This window comes from Eleutherodactylus coqui, chromosome 5 (genome assembly GCF_035609145.1).
Source record: "Eleutherodactylus coqui strain aEleCoq1 chromosome 5, aEleCoq1.hap1, whole genome shotgun sequence".
Classification (NCBI taxonomy): domain Eukaryota; kingdom Metazoa; phylum Chordata; class Amphibia; order Anura; family Eleutherodactylidae; genus Eleutherodactylus; species Eleutherodactylus coqui.
The window spans coordinates 46,799,616-46,815,536 of record NC_089841.1 but is presented as its reverse complement, the minus strand read 5'-3'; the positions used below and the strand labels follow the sequence as shown (position 1 = coordinate 46,815,536).

Below are 15,921 nucleotides of genomic sequence, written 5' to 3'. Positions count from 1 at the left end.
AGAGCCTCCCTGCCCGACCGTATCACATCTTTTATCCAAGCTAGAGGCGGTACAACAGGGTACTAGAGCCTCCATGTCTGGCCGTATCACATCATGCATCCAAGCAAGAGGCAGTACAACAGGGTACTAGAGCCTACATGCCCACCCCCATATCAAATCATGTATCCACGCTAGAGGTGATACAACAGGGTACTAGAGCTTTCATGTCTACCTCTATCACATCTTGTATCCGAACTGGGGGCTGTACAACAGGGTACTAGAGCCTCCATGTCTGCCTGTATCACATCATCTATGCAAGCTAGAGGCGATACAACAGGGTACTAGAGCCTCCATGTCTGCCCGTATCACATCATGTATACAAGCTAGAGGTGGTACAACAGGGTACTAGAGCCTCCATGCCCCCCATATCACATCATGTATACAAGCTAGAGGTGGTACAACAGGGTACTAGAGCCTCCATGCCCACCTGTATAATATCTTGTATACAAGCTGGAGGTGGTACAACAGGGTACTAGAGCCTCCATGCCCCCCCATATCTCATCATGTATCCAAGCTAGAGGTGGTACAGCAAGGTACTAGAGCCACCATGCCAACCCGTATCATATCTTGTATCCAAGCTAGAGGCGGTACAACAGGGTACTAGAGCCTCCATGCCCACTCATATCACATCTTGTATCCAAGTTAGAGTTGGTACAACAGGGTACTAGAGACTCCATGCCCACCCGTATCACATCTTGTATCCAAGCTAGAGGTGGTACAACAGGGTACTAGAGCCTCCCATCAAAGGGTCAGTTTTCCGCAATAAATGATGCTTTTGCTCTGATAATAATCACTTACTTACAACAACGTTACAATCACACAGAGAAAGTGTCATTTGATTCTGACAACTTCTAGCGGAGGGATTGTTCTGACAATGAGTGTATATAATTGGCAGATGGGACAGTTGCCACAATGATGAACGGCACACTCGTATGACCGTGGAAGGCAAACTATAATGCTGTATTCATAGTAATAGCCCATATGGAGAAGAGAGGCCTTATGGGCCCCCTAAGGCTCCTGGGCCAGGGTGCAACCACATCCCCTGCACCCTCTATAGTTACGCCCCTGGAAGGCAACGCAGGACAGAGACACAAGTGAAAATAAAGTGTCATTACTAATGTATCTTTCAGACATAACGAGAACTGCATGATTCTTGTTTGCCGATTGGCGCTCGGGCTGCCATAGGAATGTGAAACACTCAACAAGAAGTGAGCGATCAGTGTTTAAACTGCAGAATAAGTACTTGGGCCGGTGATGATTTAATGCCGGCTGAAACTGAACAACAAATGAGAACCTCTTCATTCTCATTCAATCGTTGGCTTGCGTTTAAACTGAATGCTTATCATTCACTTTCATTTGTTCGAACGATTCTGTGAACACTAATCATTTGGTCTCAACGCACCAAGTTAATTGCATAATGCCAGAAGAACATTGCCCCATATTTTGTGTTGACTGGAGATCCCCTTTCAGCGTCGAAGGCCTTATGGCCCTGTTACACAACCCAAGTACCAGGTATGAACATTCGTCCAAACAGTCGTTCACCCGATTGTCAGATCATGTAAAAGGGCCAACAATCAGCTAATGAACCAGTGAATGCTTGTTCATTGACTGATCGCTGATTTTCAGCAAACATAACAATGCTCGCTTTTCAGGTGTCCATTACCCCAGCTGAACAGGGGGATTTACAGCCGGGTCTATGGAAACGAACAATCTTCATCCCCATTGGCTCGTTGCATCGGGTCGAGAGTTGTCCTGTATAAAAGGACAGCCAGCATGTAACCTTACAGATGAACCCTGTGATGATGACATAGTTGTGCAAGTGCTCGGGTGTGGTAGGAATGGCAGAGTCTGGCAAATATTGTACGTATCCGAGATAATAAACGTGTTTGATCCAAACCCAGGGCCGAGTCTCTACATGAAGAGAAAGAGAAGGTGGGGAACATATTCTCTCTTTGCGTGGACTGCACATAGAGCTCCAGGCCCTATTGCAAAATATGTACCAGGGACCTACCTACGAGGTGCCATTCATAATTCTGGGCTTGGGTGTGACTATTGCCTCAGTATTCCCTAATGAATGGATGGCCTATCTGTTTATTCACTAGCAACTTTATAAATAATCTTGATTTTTTTCAAAGCCTCCCTGCCCCGGGGTGCAAATGTGCACCCTGATTGGGAAGCAGTTCCCACGAGTGGGCATACATTTATGCCCCATGGATGGCACTGGCTCAGAAGCTGAGCTCATACCATCCTTAGCGGGAGCTGGCTGTGACTGACAGCAGGCCTCCCGTTGCAACAGTGGGGATCAGTGAGAACAGTGTGCATCCCTTATAAATCGTGATCAATTTGTAACCCGCTGTAAAGGAGTCACAGAAGACAAGTGCTGCTTCTGTGATGTCATTGGCCCACCACCATGTAATTAAGGAGGGCTGATGGGAAGCCATGGTACCAGATGCCAGACAATGGCATCCAAGTCTGCCATGGCCTGTGACGGCTATCAATAGCAATAATGCATTGCAGTAGAAAGTACTGCATCGTTATCAGTGTGAACGTAACAAGTCCTCTCGAGGCACATAAAAAAATGTAAAAGAGGAGAAAAAAAACAACAATAACAATGGGGAAAAATGAATACATAAAGAAAGAAAAGCTTTGTGCACCTTCCTCTCTGTGCTTAAAGACATTTAAAAACCCACATATTTGGTGTCGTCGTATCTGTAACGACCCGTGAAATAAACTGAACACATTTTTTAGCCTGCGCAACAAACACTCTTAGGGTGCATTCAGACGACCGTATATCGGCTGGGTTTTCACGCCCAGCCAATATACAGCGTCTCTCTCTGCAGGGGGAGGAGGCTGGAAGAGCCGGGAGCTGTGCTCTGAGCTCCCGCCCCCTCTCTGCCTCCTCTCCACCCCCCTGCACTATTTTCAATTAGGAGAGGCGGGATGGGGCGGAGCTAATTCCAGGAACTTAGCCCCACCCACATTCCGCCTCCTCTCATTGCAAATAGTGCAGAGGGCCGGGAGGGGTGGAGAGGGGGAGGGAGGGGTGGAGAGGGGGCGGGAGCTCAGAGCACTGCTCCCGCCTCTTCAAGCCTCCCCGCCCGCAGAGAGAGACGCCGTATATCGACCGGCATGAATACCCAGCCAATATACGGTCATCTGAATGCGCCCTTAAAATGCTTCATTTGATCATTTTGCCTCCCAAAAACCTCCAATAGAATTGACTAAAAAAACTACATATACACATCAAAAAAGCACCTATGAAAGCTAGAGCTCATAACATAAAAAGCCATCTCAGAGCTTAGTTGGTGGGAAAAATAAAAAAATCTATAGGACTTTAAATGCAGCGAAGCAAAAAAATTTTTTTTTTCCCAAAAAAGGGTTTTTCATTGTGCAAAATTAAAAAAAAAAACTAAAAATACGTATAATTGTGATAATTGTGCGCACCCACAGAAAAAATTATCACATCATTTATGCTATTTGATTAATGCTGTACAAAAAAAAAAAACATTGGCAGAATTGACTTTTTTTTTTTCTCGCTGTCCTCAAAAAAAAAATTACTAACAGTTATGCAATACATTATATTTACTCAAAATATGGTACCGATAAAACCTACAGTTCACCACACAAAAAACAAGCTGCCATATGGCCATGCTGACGAAAAAATAAAAAGATTAATGCTTTTGAAAAGTGGAGATGAAAATCCCCCCCCCCCCCCAAATTGTTGTGCCCTTAGGTTGAAAATATGCCATGTTAATAATGATTTGACGTATACAGCTCCTATGCAGACCTATCTATCTCCGTGGTTGTAAACTGCAATCTGTGTGTCAATGGAGCCTGCAGTTAAACTCCATCTGCCACTTCTTCATTACACATCTGCACAGGAGCTACAAACACAAAACAATAGGAGTTTTTAATAAATTTGCTTCATTTTTTAATATTTTCCAATAACTAAGCAATAATAAATGATTGCAAATGTCTGAATCCCCCGCAGTGATGATAAAATCCTGAGCTTACGTGTTCTCCCGAAGATATGCAACTGTGAATATAATATAACTGCGCTATAATTACTAATGTGACTCAGCAGACTGGAAGGTGCCGCAGGATGTCATTAGGTACTCTTTACAGACACATCTATGGATAGCGCAGTTATTGCAGAATAATTACTACAGACATTGTTACAGGTTATTATAATCGTCTCGCACAGACTGAAAGGTTTTATTAGGATGAGGACAGAGAATTTGTTTGATTTGAAGTGCCCTATACATAGCACACCATGGAACAATTTGCAAACCAAATGCAGTCTGGGTTCATTTTCAGGACAAGTCCATAATCTATCCGCCACTGGGATACGCAACACCTATCCTAATATACAAACAAAGCAGAGGGAATACACAATATTGCTGCCTGTTGACTGGGTTTCTGAAAACATTATGTAGTATGGCTGCCTGCAGACGGGCAGGTCGGATCCGGCAGCGAGAATTCTCGCCCTGGGACCCTACCCGAGCGCCTGCAGAGAGAAGCGTACTCACCCGCGCCCCGACTCTTTCATGTGCAGGCTGCCGGGCAGCCGGCGCATGCGCAGACTGGAGCTGGCGGTGGGTGAGTGACGCACAGAAATAGAGCATGCCGCGAATTGTTTGCCGCGCGACATTTCGCGCGGCCATCTGCATAGGATTGTGTTTGTTAACGCAATCCTATGCAGGCTTCCAGTGGCGGAAATCCCGCCACGGAATTTCCGCCCGTCTGCAGGCTGCCTATATGGGAGATGTCATCTCTCCTGTGCAGTGTAGTGTATAGAGCAGCTCTCCTATGTGGTGTAGTATATAGAGGAGCCGTCGGCTCTCCTGTGTGGTGTAGTATATAGAGGAGCCGTCAGCTCTCCTGTGTGGTGTAGTATATAGAGGAGCCGTCGGCTCTCCTGTGTGGTGTAGTATATAGAGGAGCCGTCGGCTCTCCTGTGTGGTGTAGTATATAGAGCAGCTGTCGACTCTCCTGTGTGGTGTAGTATATGGAGGAGCTGTCGGCTCTCCTGTGTGGTGTAGTATATAGAGGTGCTGTCGGCTCTCCTGTGTGGTGTAGTATATAGAGGAGCCGTCGGCTCTCCTGTGTGGTGTAGTATATAGAGGAGCTGTCGGCTCTCCTGTGTGGTGTAGTATATAGAGGAGCTGTCGGCTCTCTTGTGTGGTGTAGTATATAGAGGAGCCGTCGGCTCTCCTGTGTGGTGTAGTATATAGAGGAGCCGTCGGCTCTCCTGTGTGGTGTAGTATATAGAGGAGCCGTCGGCTCCCCTGTGTGGTGTAGTATATAGAGGAGCTGTCGGCTCCCCTGTATGGTGTAGTATATAGAGGAGCCATCGGCTCTCTTGTGTGGTGTAGTATATAGGGGAGCCGTCGGCTCCCCTGTGTGGTGTAGTATATAGAGGAGCTGTCGGCTCTCCTGTATGGTGTAGTATATAGAGGAGCCGTCGTGTTACCATACAGGGCGGTGCTGGGTCCCGCGGTCGGTGCGCACCGCTCCGATTTCGGCTCCGGTGTCCCGGAGCTCTGCAGGCGGGGCTCTCCCAGCGGCGTGGGGCAGCCAGCGTGCGGCGGCGTGGGCGTGTCCGCTCGTAGGGTGCCGCCCGCTCTCCCCCACCTTCCATATGCAACAGTGGGAGAGTCGGTGCCTCCCACTCTCCGCCCCTGGGCGGAGGCTTGAAGCTAAAAGACTGGCAGTGACCTGAGCTCACTGCCAGTTATTGGTTCTGTTAGCCTCTAGTCAGGTCTGTCTCAGTCTGCTCTAGTTGCTAGTCAGTGTCCTTCCAGTTTGTCTGTGAGCTCCATCTCCAGCCTTGCTCTGCCTTGTAAGTTCTGTTGGTCTGTTCCACCTGCCTCTTCTGTCGGCACTCTGTCCCTCGTTAGTTAGTTCCATCTAGGTAGTCGCCAGGTCCCTAGCCAGAGCAGGGACCACCGCCCAGTTGTCCGCCTGGGGTTAGCCAGGGCTGAGGCAAGTAGGCAGGGACAGTGGGGTGCGGGAAGTTCAGGGCACCCCACTTGGCGCTCGGGGGGCAGAGTGCCGTAACACGTCGGCTCTCTTGTGTGGTGTAGAATATGGAGGAGCTGTCGGCTCTCTGGTGTTGTGTAGTATATGGAGGAGCTGTCGGCTCTCCTGTGTGGTGTAGTATATAGAGGAGCCGTCGGCTCTCTTGTGTGGTGTAGTATATAGAGGAGCCGTTGGCTCTCCTGTGTGGTGAAGTATATAGATGAGCCGTTGGCTCTCCTGTGTGGTGTAGAAGCCGTCTAAAGTGGGATGAAAATCTTTTTTTCTAAACATTATATAGAGAAGCCATCAGCTCTCCTGTGCGGTGTACCATATAGAGGAGCCGTTGGCTCTCCTGTGTGGTGAAGTATATAGATGAGCCGTTGGCTCTCCTGTGTGGTGTAGTATACAGAGGAGCCACTGGCTCTTCTGTGCGATGTTGTATATAGATGAACCGCTGGCTTTCCTATGCGGTGTAGTATATAGTTGACCCATTGGCTCTCTGATGCAGTGTAATATATAGAGTAGCTGTCGGCTCTCCTGTGTGGTGTAGTATATAGAGGAACTGTTGGCTCTCCTGTGCGGTGTAGTATATAGGGAAGCTGTTAAGTCTTACTGGCACTGAATTGAAACCGCAGATGTAGTAGCCATGCCAGTCACTGGAGAGTAGTCAAGATAGCTGGGAGTCATTATTGGGAAGTTACGGTATGCAGTACAATGGGATGAGACGGAAGCGTAGTCAAATGGAAGCCAGAGATCAGCAGCAGGAGGTATCGGTATGCAGAGGAGCAGAAGGAAGAGGATCAAGGTGGTGGAATAATAATCACGCACTGGATCTGTTGCATAATCAGACTTAAATAGAAAGTCCTAATTAGTAGCAGGGTGGGGCCAGGACAGGGAGACAGGAAGTGGACTTAACAGGAGTAAGTAAACATAGGACAAGGCTGGTTTTCATCAAGGAACTGGTAAATCCTGGATAGCCCAGGGAAGAAAGCTGCTGGAGTGCACAAGGTCCCGGTTTCGAAGTTCTGACAATAGTCCCTTCCTTACAGGATGGCCACTGGACATCCCAGTAGCCGGCTTACCTGGGTACCTGAGATGAAATTCCTTCGTCAGCTGAGGAGGACGATTCCCAGGAATTCTCTTGTGGACCATATCCTTTTTACCGGACCAGGTACTGCAGCCTCCCTCTATGTCTTCTGGAGTCCAGGATCTGATCTACCAGTATCTCCTCTTCACTCTGAACCATCACTTGTAGAGGAGGTGGTGGGCTTCTTCCAGTTAAAGTGTTTTCCTTGAAGGATTTTAGCAGTGATACATGGAACACTGGATGAATTCGAAGACTGCCAGGGAGTCTTAGGCGGAAGGCAACTTGGTCCACTTTTGTGGAAATCTGAAAGGACCCAATACATTTTTGGCAGCGGACACGTGGGCCTTCAGGTTCTTGGTTTATAACCATACTTTTTTCTCACCTGGAAGGCAGGGGCAGCTTGGCAGTGTTTATTCACCGCTTCTCTGTAAGCCTCTTGGGCTTCCTATGAGGCTTCCTTTAACTCTTCCTGAGTTCTTGCCAGCACTGTCAGTCTCTGGGTGACAGTCGGCACTGGAGTATTGATAGGGAGGCCAGGAATAAAGGCAGAATGCATACCGTAATTGGCGTAAAACAGAGTCTGGGCGTTAAAACTGTATTTGGCATTATTATAGGTAAACTCCGCGGTTGATAAGTAATCCACCCAATTGTCCTAGGAATAGGAGATGAAGGAGCAAAAATTTTGCTTCAGAATCTGGTTTGTCCTCTTAGTCTGGCTATTGGACTGCGGATGAAAGGCAAAGTAAAGATTCACGGAGGCTCCCAGAGCCGTGCAGAAGTGTTTCCAGAATCTTGAGGTGAACTGAACCCCTCTATCAGAGATCACATCCTCAAGAATTCCATGTAGTCAAAACACTTTCCGAATCATTTACTCTGCAGTGTGTTCAGTGGTTGGAATCTTCTCTATGGGGATGAAGTGAGCCATCTTTGTGAGTCGGTCCACGATCATCAGGATGACAGTCATTCCCTTTGAGTGGGGCAGATTCACTATAAAGTCCATAGATATAGTGTTAAGGCTGGCCAGGGCAGATGGGCTGGTATTCCCTACGCCAACCCTCTCCCGTGTCCCTACCTACTTGCCCCCCTGGGATAAGCCCCAGGGTGACAAGTGAGCAACGGTCCCTGCACAGCACTAGTGTCAGGGACCCAAGGAAGGAGGGACTGGGAAACCAACCGGTGGGAACCGTGTGCCGACGAGGACAGGGAGGAACAAACCAGAGGATAGTCAGGAAGCAAGCCGGGTCAAAACCAAAAGATCACAAGCAAAGTACAGGAGGGCAAAAACAGAAGCAGAGTCAAATGCAAGCTGAGGTCAAACCAAAAGACACATTCGAGGTACAGGAGGGTAAGGCAAAAGCACGGTCAAAAAACAAGCAGAGGTTTTAGCACAAAAGTCAGGTCACAGAATGTGGGTGTAGTCAGGACTGAGTCAAAACAAACACTGGCTCAGAGATCTGGGCCAGCAGGGTTTATATACAGACCTACCCTGCCCAGAGGGGCGGGGATAAGTCACCTGATGACTGGAGGGAGTCATAAAAGCACCTCCCCCCGATGGTGCGCACTCACCCGAGCACCACGCTGCCAGCCAGCGGACCGGTGCACCCGAGCAGGACAGAAGATGGGCAGCTGGCTGCTGCGACCAATCACGAGAGTAGGGGAACCCCAGACAGAGCCGCCTGCCCGGGTCCAGCCACGACAGGAGGAGCAGCCCGCACAGACCGGACACCAGCACCTTCAGTGGTAACCCTCCTTCCAACATATAGATTCCCGTGGCCTGGATGGGACTGGAAGAGGCTGTAGTAAACCAGGAGGGCGAGCTCATGGTACCTTTTTCCGAGCACATACTTTGCAAGAGGTAACGTACATCTTTACATTCTCCCTGCAGTCGGGCTACCAGAAAAAATGAAGTGGAAGTTCCAAGGTGTTTGTGACCTCGAGGTTTTGCAAAGTTGAAGATACACCCAAATGGAATAGAAGATCCAGGGAGCAGCTCAATAGGACAGCCATACGGCCTAGGAGGTGGCAGCTGGTCAGACTTCTTCTTGCTGCAAACATTCCTAAACATCTGGTAGTGAACTGGTAATTTCTCTAAGTCCTATTGATCATTCTCGAGGTCTTGCACTCGTTTAGGGGTGGATGGTGCCATCTGGCAGTTTTCCTTACAGTATTCTGAGGGGAAGGCAATGGTCCTGGTTTCCAAGTTGATAGAGGGATCATGAGTAGAAAACTAGGGAATCCCGAGAATCACTGGAAACTTAGGGGATGAGATGAGCAGAGAGCTGATTGTTTCTTGGTGGTCAGGGTTCATGTGGAGCTTTAGTTCAATTGTGTCCTGTGTGATGGGACCTGAAGACAAGGGTGACACATCCACGGTTTCCATATCGATCGTTATGGACTTGAGTCTGGTTGCAATATCCTTGTCACGAGCAAATGTTAAGTCCATGAAATTCCCCTCCGCTCCCAACATCATTGAGCACTGTGTTTTCTGATTGCCTGTTACAATTTCAATTGGGAGAATAAAACGGTGGAGCGGGGAAAGGGTTTCCACACTGTCCTGAACTACTGGTGCAAAGGTGTGTTGGATGGCCTCGCCTTGTTTCATGATGGCTGGATTGGCCATGGGCTTGACGTGGGCTAAGGCGAGAGTATTTTGCAGCTTGTTTGGACAGTTTAGGGCATAATGTCCTGAGCTCCCACAATAAAGGCACAGATTTTCAGCCCCAGCGCCTTTATTTTTCCATTGTGGAGAGAGGTTTGCGAATGATGTCAGCCTGCATTAGTTCGGGAGTGGCTTCAGTCCTTGGGTAGGGACTGAACATGGGTTGACTGAAAGAGAATGGGGTGAAGAAGCCCGGACCCTTGCTGCTCTGAAAGTCTCTGATCAATCTGGATACATAGCTGGATGAAGTCCTCCTGGTTATCGGGATTCTCCAATGGCAAGTTCATCTTTTACCCATTCAGATAATCCCCGGCGAAATTGGCTCTGTTGTGCAGCAAGATGCCACAATGTTTATTCACCCAGCAACAAAATTCTGGTGTACATTCTGCAATGGAATGTCGCCCTTGTCGTTGAGTATGCAACCTCCATTCAGCCGTGGCACAGTGGTTTGGATCATTGAAGATTTGACCCATAGCGGTCATGAAGGCATTGAGGCTGTTGAGGAGATTACTGTTGGTCTCTATGTATGGTAAGGCCCAGGCAAACGCCTCATCAATGAGGAGGTTAATGATAAAGAATACCTTTTTTCAGGTCACTGGTAAACAAGGTAGGCTGTATTTGGAAATAAATCCGGCATTTATTTAAGAAACCCCAGTATTGGGAATGGTCACCTGTAAATTTTGCTGGCAGAGGCATGCAGACATCTGACACTGAGTTGCACATATCCAAGAGCTGCCTCTGTAACCCCACGATCTCTCATTGCATACCAGCAACCTTTTCTTGGTAGGAGGAACAAAATTCCTGAAGTTCCTTAATCCATTTCCTCAGAATGACCACTACGGGATTCGTGTTGTAGGAGTGCTTTTTTTTGTTAAGTTTTACCAGCGCTGGATTGGAGTGTAGTAGCCAAGTCACTGGAGAGTAGTCAAAATAGCTGGTAGTCGTTATCGGGAAGTCACGGTATGCAGTACAATGGGATGTGACGGAAGCGTAGTTAAATGGAAGCCAGAGGTCAGCAGCAGGAGGTATTGGTATGCAGTACAATGAGATGAGACGGAAGCGTGGTCAAATGGAAGCCAGAGGTCAGCGGCGGTAAATATAGGTACAATTGCAGATGAACAGGAGGAAGAGGAGCTTGATCAAGGTGGTAGAACACAATAATCACAGGCTACATCTGCTGCACAGTAAGGCTTTTATAGGAAGTCCTAATTAGTAGCAGGGTGGAGCCAGGAAGGGAAACAGGAAGTGGACTTAACAGGAAAAGGTAAACAGAGAACAAGGCTGTATTTCTGCAAAGAACTATTAAAATCCAAGATAGCCCAGGAGAAAGAGCTGCTGACTGGAGCACAAGAGGTGCCTGGTTCGTGTCCTGATAGGAGCTGTCAGCTCTCCTGTGTGGTGTAGTATATAGAGGAGCTGTCGCCTCTCCTGTGCGGTGTAGTATATAGAGAAGCTGTGGGCTCTCCTGTGTGGTGTAGTATATAGAGTAGCTGTCGGCTCTCCTGTGTGGTGTTAAAATTGGAAAACATGACCAGAATACAACAGACCTGGCTGACACATTTCTGGCACCTTCCAGTGTCAGAAACTCATCACAGAGTCTTTTCATGTTGTGGTCATGTGGTACAATTTTATTACTACTGCATATAAACATTTTTGGTTTTTAAAGTTTCCTTTTTTACCAAAGTTTTGCATGAGCTTGACGTCCGTACAGTATTTGTTATATGCGTTTTGTCATGCGTACCCATTCTCGGTCCCTCTTGTTTGGAGATGGCTGGTTATGTTGTTGTTATGTGAGTACTGGCAAGTGCATGAGTGTGGGCATCTGTGTGTGTTTACCAGTGTTCCTGGCCTCCCTCACCCCACATCTTATAATCCTCTGCTCTGTTGGCACACAAATGTGACGGCACCTGAAAAAACTTTTCAGAATTAGTGTTCTGTGATTGCTGTACACCTCACAGTCTCGCGAATGGCACACCCGGACTTTATTACCTGGCCAAGCAAGCTTGTTATAGAGGAGATCATTAACCTATAAAGTGAGTGATTTTTATTTTCATTGGCTTCTGCTGAAGAGCAGTCACACTTTTTTGATTATTCTCTCCGTGAACTCTGCCTTGTGATCGTCATTAATATTTTTGTATTTTGCTCTCTTTACAGATTTGTCATTGTTTCTTCTGGCTATGTTACCAAGTATCGCTGTATTGAATCACAATTACACGTGCTGATCTTACCCAGGGTGACCTGAGAAAATACACTCAAGGAGTTGTCGCTTTGCTACAAAACTCGGCCTGCAGTTACATCTCAGGCAGATATACAAAGGATGAGAGCTGTGAGGTAATTAGATGACCGGTCTTGTCACCTGAGGCCCTAAAAGTGGTTCCCCCCTTGGCCTGTAAGAGGCTCTCGGAGGTTTCTTGTGTGTAGTAACCTTTTCTTCCACTTGTGTAGAGCTTGTTGACCACTAGACGCCTCTACGACGCAGAGAAGAGATGTCACCACGTTTCCAGAGTCTGAGAGGGGCGCATTATTGGATTGTGAGAAGCTGGATGGTCGTATCGATGAAGTGCTGCTACCTGGGCCATTCTGACCAGACTGTGAAGGCACACAAGGGTGTCCGGCTCAGGATGCCCTCAACAGACCACCAGTAGAAAGGATTGTTTGACAAGCACGAGCATTGGTAAACCCCTATGTTTGTCAGAACCATTTCCAAGTGCTTGGCTGAAGGACATTTAGTCTCACAGCGCCCATTACATGCACTGCCTTTGACACCTACTGTTGCCTCTACTTGCAGTGGTGTTGTTGACGATGAAACTGTACTGCTATGGGTGGAACTGGGTTGTCTTCAGTGATGAATCCAGGTTTAGTTTGGGTACTGACAACGGCCATGTTCGTGTCTGGAGATGTAGGGACGAGCGCCTCAATCCTGCCATTGCTGTGGAGCAGCACACTGCCCCTTCTGCTGGTGTGATGGTCTTGGGGCCATCGCATACAACAGTCTCTCCCCCCTATTAGTGGAAGGAGGGACAATGACAGCTCAGCAATATGTTCAGGATATCCTGCAGCCACATGTGTTCCTTTCATGGCGGCTTCCAAGAGGCAGCAGGATAATGTTCGGCCACACACAGCAAGGATGTCACAGGAATGTCCTCACAACAATATCACACTTCCATGGCCACTCAGTCGCCAGATTTATCACCAGTAGAACATGTATGGGACCATCTGGGACACCAACTTCCACAGCCTACGAGTTTGCACAATCTAGAGGCTCAGTTACAGCAAATATGGAGCGATATACCGCTGAATGCCCGCCCATATAACATCTTGTATCCAAGCTACAGGCGGTACAACAGGGTACTAGAGCCTCCATACCCCCCATATCACATCTTGTATCCAAGCTAGATGTGGTATGATAGGGTACTAGAGCCTCCATGCCACCGTATCCCATCTTGTATCCAAGCTAGAAGTGGTACAAAAGGATACTAGAGCCTCCATATCACATCTTGTATCCAAGCTAGAGGCAGTACAACAGGGTACTAGCACCTCCATGCTCACCCATATCACATTTATCATAGAATCATAGAATGGTAGAATTGAAAGGGACCTCCAGGGTTATCGGGTCCAACCCCCTGCTCAGTGCAGGATTCACTAAATCATCACATACAGATATTTGTCCAGCCTCTGTTTGAACAGTTCCATTGAAGGAGAACTCACCACCTCCCATGGCAACCTGTTCCACTCATTGATCACCCTCACCGTCAGAAGGTTTTTTCTAATATCTAATCTGTGTCTCCTCCCTTTCAATTTCATCCCATTGCTTCTAGTCTTTCCTTGTGCAGATGCGCATAGGGCTGATCCCTCTGCACTGTGACAGCGCTTCAGATATTTGTAGACAGCTATTACGTCTCCTCTCAGCCTTCTTTTTTTGCAAGCTAAACATTCCCAGATCCTTTAACTGTTCCTCATAGGACATGATTTGCAGATGTCTTTTTTAAAGTGCGGTGCCCAGAACTGGACACAGTATTCCAGATCAGGTCTGACTAAGAAAGAGTAGAGGGGGATAATTACCTCACGTGATGAATAAGTATGGTATGAGATACTTTGTCAAATGCTTTACTAGTAGTGCATTCCGTCATAGAAGGAAATTAGATTCGTTTGGCATGACTTGTTTGTTACAAACCCATGCTGGCTCTGGTTAATTACTCCATTTTCAGCCAATACATGCTGTTTAATAATTTGTTCAAAGATCATTCCTGGTATAGAAGTCAGGCTCACAGGCCTGTAGTTTCCTGGATCCACCCTCTTCCCTTTTTTGAAGATAGGGACAACATTTGCTCTTTTCCAATCTTCTGGGACTTCTCCTGTTCTCCAGGAATTTTCAATAAAATACTAAATGCTTCCTTTAGTATTCTAGGATGTAATTCATCTGAACCTTGGGACTTGAATTCATTTAAGTTAGACAAGTGTTCCCTCACCATCTCTCTGCTTACAAATAGCTTGCATTCTTTTATTCCCCCAATAGCACAGAGAAGATCAGTTGATGTTCCATCTACTTTCTGAGAGAAAACAGATACAAAATAGGAATTTAAAAGTTCAGCCTCCTCAACATCATTCTTAACCAATTCACCATTTTCATCTTGTAAGCATCCAATAGCATCTTTGACTTTTCTTTTCTTTGGATACATTTTGTATCCAAGCTAGAGGCAGTACAACAGGGTACTAGAGCCTCCATGCCCACTCGTATCACATCTTGTTTCCAAGCTAGAGGACGTACAACAGGGTACTGAAGCTGATCCCCATTTTTGCTGTAACAGCTGCGATCAGTGTGAATGCTGACTTTAGCGATTAACTCTTTAAATACTACTGTCCATTTTGATGACCCCCACAATGAGATAGTGAAGCGCCATTTGGCTGCCATGGCAGCCCGGGGCCTTATTGAAGGCTCCCAGGCCTACCATGACTGATTGTCTATTAAGCCATGCCTGTGACATGTCGTGATAGACTGTGTGTTAGAACGTGGTATAATGCAATACCATTGCATTCAATCATACTCTATGAACGATTAATTATTAGAAAAATAAAAGGCAATCAAAGTTTTAAAAAATAAATTAAGAAAAAAAAATTGGCATCGCTGCACCCGTAAAAGTGTGATCTGTCAGAGTAACACTTTATTTATCCTACACGGTGAATGACCTCAGAAAAAAAAAACCAGAATTGCGCATTTTGGTCACTCTGTCTCCAAGATGAAATGTAATGAAAAGCAATCAAAAAGCCTTACGTACTCCAAAATGATGTCAATAGAAACTACAGGACGTCCCGCAAAAAACAAGCCCTCACACAAAAGTTATGGAGGTCAGAAGATGGTTGCAGAAAACAATTTTATATATTTTTTGTATCCAAAGATATTTTATTTTTTAAAAGTAGTACATAAAAAAAAACAAAAAATGATGTAAATTTGGTATCGTATTTATACTGACCCACAGAATAAAGTTATCATGTCATTTTTGTGTCAGTGTGTACACCGTAAAACAACCTCCCCAAAGATGGCGGAATTGCATTTTTTTTTACACTTCACTCTATTAAGAAGTTTTTTTTACATTTTTGAGTACAAATTATATGGTGCATTACGTAGTACCATTGAAAAATGCAACTCACCCTGCAAAAAGCAACTGTGACGATGGATAAATAATTTAGGATTATTTGAAAATAGGGGGAATAACAGGAAAAAAAGAGCATTGCGTTATTAGGTGTAAATGAGAAAACCCCTTTGGGGCTTATACAGATTGGCGTATGCGCAACTACACTGACCACTACGGAGCACAGTTGTGTATGAACCAAGGTTTTCTATCCGCAGACCATTCATGCTTCGCGTTAGCGAGTGCGAGTTTGGGGGAAAAAAGCATGAATATAGTTCCTGCCCTTTCTTTCTCGCACGTAATATTAATGCCCCAGAATTCCGATAGTGAAAACAAAACCGTTGAAATCAATGGTTTAGTTCTGTCCCGTTAGGCAGGACAAAGTAACGCCCATTTACTTAAAGGGGTTGTCCCGCGCCGAAACGGGTTTTTTTTTTTTCAACCCCCCCCCCCCGTTCGGCGCGAGACAACCCACCGATGCAGGG

The 15,921-nt window shown here is 46.6% G+C and overlaps 1 long non-coding RNA gene across 2 annotated transcripts in view; it reads left to right on the top strand.

Moving 5' to 3' along the window:
- Positions 1-15,158, top strand: part of LOC136626879 (uncharacterized) — a 39,766-nt gene extending 24,608 nt beyond the window's left edge. For both annotated transcript variants that reach the window (XR_010792702.1, XR_010792701.1), the window contains exons 2-3: positions 11,961-12,137; positions 12,252-15,158. This is a non-coding gene — a long non-coding RNA (uncharacterized lncRNA). The remainder of the gene's footprint in view (positions 1-11,960; positions 12,138-12,251) is intronic.
- The last annotated feature ends 763 nt before the right edge of the window (positions 15,159-15,921 follow it).